We start from the raw sequence: 6091 nt of genomic DNA, 5'->3' as shown, positions 1-6091 counted from the left end.
CTATGTCATTATTGAAGTATTTTCCTTTCAGGATTTGAAAGATATGTATATAACTTTTTTCCTTTTTTTTGTCACTAAAAGATTTTTGTATTTCATTACCTAAACGTTTCTTTTCTATCTTGTATAAGACATCATTTGTTGTACAAAATAAGCAGAATACACAGCATTTTTGTGCTTCTTATCGTCCAGTACATCTCAGGGGGCATTCACACTTGCGCTGCTGTCCGCCCGATGTGATTCTGCCAAAATTGCAGGCAAAACAGCTTGGGGACGGCTTGCATACGGTCATTTTAAAAACTCATTCATTTCAATGGGTTTAAAAGCAAACAGCCGGTGTCCGTATGCAGCTTGCAATTTTGGCAGAATCACGGCGGGCAGACAGCAGCGCAAGTGTGAATGCCCCCTTATGGCCCGAACAATGGTGCAGACACTTAGAAAGTAACTGAGGGGTGAAGTGCAGCTCTGAAGCTGTCTGTGTGTCATGGTTGGCCTGAATTGGCTGCCCATTTGATCATTTGACATTTTATGCAAACCCAGTGTTCGTGGTCTTGGGTTTTTTGGTTATTTTTATTTGGTTTTAAAGCAAACTGATCAACTGATTTCAGAAGATTTTTGGCAAATATAGGGAGGGATACACATGTGGTGTGTGTGTTTACGCTGTGGATTTAGCCATAGCACATGTGCTGCAAAATCTACATATTACAAACAGATTTACCAGAGACTTTCTCCTCAAGAAAATCTATATGTAATATTTTTTTTGTTTTTTTTTCTCCCCAAGCATATTCGCTTTGATCAAAGCAATTTTTGCCACATGTGAATCAGCTCTTACACTTTGCCTCAGTCATACATCCTGGAGCCTACACCAATCTTTTTACACCTATAATACACCATACATTATTTTACATAATAAAGATTTCCCAACTCATAACATGGAATGTGCTCTTACTGTGTATTATACTGCTGGCTAAGGGGTTATGCCGATCAGATTTGTACCCCTTTTCTGTTATTATTGAGCAATGATGTGATGTTCAGCTCTGCATAAGGTAAGGGTAAGTTCACATGGAGTATTTTGGTCAGGATTTTGAGGCCGTACTCGCCTGAAAACCCTGACCAAAAAGACGGCTCCCATTGAAATCAATGGGAACCGCTCAGAAGGGAGATGCTCATTCTTCAGGCCGAGTCGCCTCCTCCGGACTAGGCCCATTCATTGGCAAGGGAAGGTGCTCCGTATTGCCTGTTATACAAAGTATTACGCCCCAGTATAAGTTCGTTACATATTATGATGCCCTATTTGTGACACCACACAGTATTTTCCACCTCTGTGCGTGTGCTTTATTACTAATGATTAGAGATGAGCGAACAGTGTTCTATCGAACTCATGTTCGATCGGATATTAGGCTGTTCGGCATGTTCGAATCGAATCGAACACCGCGTGGTAAAGTGCGCCATTACTCGATTCCCCTCCCACCTTCCCTGGCGCCTTTTTTGCTCCAATAACAGCGCAGGGTAGGTGGGACAGGAACTACGACACCGGTGACGTTGAGAAAAGTAGGCAAAACCCATTGGCTGCCGAAAACATGTGACCTCTAATTTAAAAGAACAGCGCCGCCCAGGTTCGCGTCATTCTGAGCTTGCAATTCACCGAGGACGGAGGTTTCCGTCCAGCTAGCTAGGGCTTAGATTCTGGGTAGGCAGGGACAGGCTAGGATAGGAAGGAGAAGACAACCACAACAGCTCTTGTAAGAGCTAAATTCCAGGGAGAAGCTTGTCAGTGTAACGTGGCACTGACGGGCTCAATCGCCGCAACCCAGCTTTCCCAGGATCCTGAATGGAATACACTGTCAGTGTATTCCCGTATACCCGATATATACCCCCGATACCCGTTCCAACGGTGTGCCCCCCCACCTTCACCCCAGAAATACCCTGCAAGTCCCCTAGCAATAGAATTGGGGCTATATACACCCACTATTTTTGCTACTGCCATATAGTGCCATTGTCTGACTGGGAATTCAAAGAATATATTGGGGTTACGTGCACCCACAATTTTTACTACTGGTATACAGTGCCAGTTTCTGACTGGGAATTCAAAGAATATATTGGGGTTATAAATACCCTCATTTCTTGCTACTGCCATATAGTGCCAGTTTCTGACTGGGAATTCAAAGAATATATTGGGGTTATAAATACCCTCATTTCTTGCTACTGGTATATAGTGCCATTGTCTGACTGGGAATTCAAAGAATATATTGGGGTTACGTGCACCCACAATTTTTACTACTGGTATACAGTGCCAGTTTCTGACTGGGAATTCAAAGAATATATTGGGGTTACAAATACCCTCATTTCTTGCTACTGCCATATAGTGCCAGTTTCTGACTGATAATTCAAAGAATATATTGGGGTTACGTGCACCCACAATTTTTACTACTGGAATACAGTGCCATTGTCTGACTGGGAATTCAAAGAATATATTGGGGTTATAAATACCCTCATTTCTTGCTACTGCCATATAGTGCCAGTTTCTGACTGGGAATTCAAAGAATATATTGGGGTTACGTGCACCCACAATTTTTACTACTGGTATACAGTGCCATTGTCTGACTGGGAATTCAAAGAATATATTGGGGTTATAAATACCCTCATTTCTTGCTACTGGTATATAGTGCCATTGTCTGACTGGGAATTCAAAGAATATATTGGGGTTACGTGCACCCACAATTTTTACTACTGGTATACAGTGCCAGTTTCTGACTGGGAATTCAAAGAATATATTGGGGTTACAAATACCCTCATTTCTTGCTACTGCCATATAGTGCCAGTTTCTGACTGGTAATTCAAAGAATATATTGGGGTTACGTGCACCCACAATTTTTACTACTGGTATACAGTGCCAGTTTCTGACTGGGAATTCAAAGAATATATTGGGGTTACGTGCACCCACAATTTTTACTACTGGTATACAGTGCCATTGTCTGACTGGGAATTCAAAGAATATATTGGGGTTATAAATACCCTCATTTCTTGCTACTGCCATATAGTGCCAGTTTCTGACTGGGAATTCAAAGAATATATTGGGGTTACGTGCACCCACAATTTTTACTACTGGTATACAGTGCCATTGTCTGACTGGGAATTCAAAGAATATATAGGGGTTACGTGCACCCACAATTTTTACTACTGGTATACAGTGCCAGTTTCTGACTGGGAATTCAAAGAATATATTGGGGTTACAAATACCCTCATTTCTTGCTACTGCCATATAGTACCAGTTTCTGACTGGTAATTCAAAGAATATATTGGGGTTATAAATACCCTCATTTCTTGCTACTGGTATATAGTGCCATTGTCTGACTGGGAATTCAAAGAATATATTGGGGTTACGTGCACCCACAATTTTTACTACTGGTATACAGTGCCATTGTCTGACTGGGAATTCAAAGAATATATTGGGGTTATAAATACCCTCATTTCTTGCTACTGCCATATAGTGCCAGTTTCTGACTGGGAATTCAAAGAATATATTGGGGTTATAAATACCCTCATTTCTTGCTACTGGTATATAGTGCCATTGTCTGACTGGGAATTCAAAGAATATATTGGGGTTACGTGCACCCACAATTTTTGCTACTGGTATATAGTGCCAATTTCTAACTGGGAATTCAAAATGCGCAAGGCTCCCGGAAAGGGACGTGGACGAGGTCGGGGGAATGGTTCTGGGGAGCAAGGTAGCAGTGAAGCCACAGGGCGTCCCGTGCCTACTCCTGTGGGGCAGCAAGCATTGCGCCACTCCACAGTGCCAGGGTTGCTTGCCACATTAACTAAACTGCAGGGTACAAACCTTAGTAGGCCCGAGAACCAGGAACAGGTCTTGCAATGGCTGTCAGAGAACGCTTACAGCACATTGTCCAGCAGCCAGTCAGACTCTGCCTCCTCTCCTCCTATTACCCAACAGTCTTGTCCTCCTTCCTCCCAAAATTCCCAAGCTTCACAGAACAATAACCCCAACTGTCCCTGCTCCCCAGAGCTGTTCTCCGCTCCTTTCATTGTCCCTCAACCTGCCTCTCCACGTCACGATTCCACGAACCTAACAGAGGAGCATCTGTGTCCAGATGCTCAAACACTAGAGTCTCCTCCATCTCCGTTCGATTTGGTGGTGGATGACCAGCAACCCACCCTCATCGACGATGATGTGACGCAGTTGCCGTCAGGGCATCCAGTTGACCGGCGCATTGTGCGGGAGGAGGAGATGAGACAGGAGTTGGAAGAGGAAGTGGTGGATGATGAGGACACTGACCCGACCTGGACAGGGGGGATGTCAAGCGGGGAAAGTAGTGTGGATGTTGAGGCAAGTGCAGCACCAAAAAGGGTAGCTAGAGGCAGAGGCAGAGGTCAGCAGCTTAGGCGAAGCCAGGCCACACCCGGAATCTCCCAAGATGTTCCAGTTCGTACCCAGCCCCGAAAAACTCCCACCTCGAGGGCACGTTTCTCGAAGGTGTGGAGTTTTTTCAAGGAATGCGCCGAGGACAGATATAGTGTTGTCTGCACAATTTGCCTCTCGAAATTGATTAGGGGCTCTGAGAAGAGCAACCTGTCCACCACTTCAATGCGCCGTCATTTGGAATCCAAGCACTGGAATCAGTGGCAGGCAGCAACGGCAGGACAAAGGCCGCCTGCCGTTCACGCCACTGCCACTGCCTCTGCCACTGCCACTGCTGACTGTGCTGGCGATGCACTCCAGAGGACGAGCCAGGACACCACTTCATCTGCCTCCGCCACTTTGTTGACTTCTCCCTCATCCTCCCCTGTTCCTGTCTTATCTCCTTCTCCTGCACCATCAAAGGCACCATCAGGCGCTTCTTTACAACAACCCACCATCTCTCAGACATTGGAGCGGTGGCAGAAATACACTGCTAACCACCCACACGCGCAAGCCTTGAACGCCAACATCGCTAAACTGCTGGCCCAGGAGATGTTGGCGTTCCGGCTTGTTGAAACTCCCGCCTTCCTGGACCTGATGGCAACTGCGGCACCTCGCTATGCCGTCCCTAGCCGTCACTACTTCTCCCGGTGTGCCGTCCCCGCCTTGCACCAGCACGTGTCACTCAACATCAGGCGGGCCCTTAGTTCCGCGCTTTGCACAAAGGTCCACTTGACCACCGACGCGTGGACAAGTGCATGCGGACAGGGACGCTACATTTCACTGACGGCACACTGGGTGAATGTAGTTGAGGCTGGGACTGCTTCCCAAACTGGCCCGGTGTACCTCGTCTCCCCGCCTAACATTCCTGGCAGGGACACGAGAAGAACACCCCCCTCCTCCTCCTCCTCTACCGCCTCCTCCTCCGCCACCGCCTCCTCCTCCGCCACCGCCTCCTCCTCCGCTGTTAGATTGACCCCAGCTACGAGTTGGAAACGTTGCAGCACTGGCGTTGGTAGACGTCAGCAGGCTGTGCTGAAGCTGATCAGCTTGGGGGACAGACAGCACACTGCCTCCGAGGTGAGGGATGCCCTCCTCGATGAGACGGCAATATGGTTTGAGCCGCTGCACCTGGGCCCAGGCATGGTCGTTTGTGATAACGGCCGGAACCTGGTAGCAGCTCTGGAGCTTGCCGGACTCCAACATGTTCCATGCCTGGCCCACGTCTTCAACCTAGTGGTGCAACGTTTCCTAAAGAGCTACCCCAATGTTCCAGAGCTACTGGTGAAAGTGCGGCGCATGTGCGCCCACTTTCGCAAGTCGACAGTAGCTGCTGCTAGCTTAAAATCTCTCCAGCAACGCCTGCATGTGCCACAACACCGGCTTTTGTGCGACGTCCCCACACGCTGGAACTCAACGTTTCAGATGTTGAATAGAGTGGTTGAGCAGCAGAGACCTTTGATGGAATACCAGCTACAAAACCCTAGGGTGCCACAGTCAGCTGCCTCAGTTTCACATCCATGAGTGGCCATGGATGAGAGACCTTTGTGACATCCTACGGGTCTTTGAGGAGTCCACAAGGAGGGTGAGCTCTGAGGATGCGATGGTGAGCCTTACAATCCCGCTCTTGTGTGTTCTGAGAGAATCCCTGATTGACATCAGGGATAACTCAGA

The sequence above is a fragment of the Leptodactylus fuscus genome, chromosome 6 (genome assembly GCF_031893055.1).
Source record: "Leptodactylus fuscus isolate aLepFus1 chromosome 6, aLepFus1.hap2, whole genome shotgun sequence".
Classification (NCBI taxonomy): Eukaryota; Metazoa; Chordata; class Amphibia; order Anura; family Leptodactylidae; genus Leptodactylus; species Leptodactylus fuscus.
Note: the sequence above shows the minus strand (reverse complement) of the source record.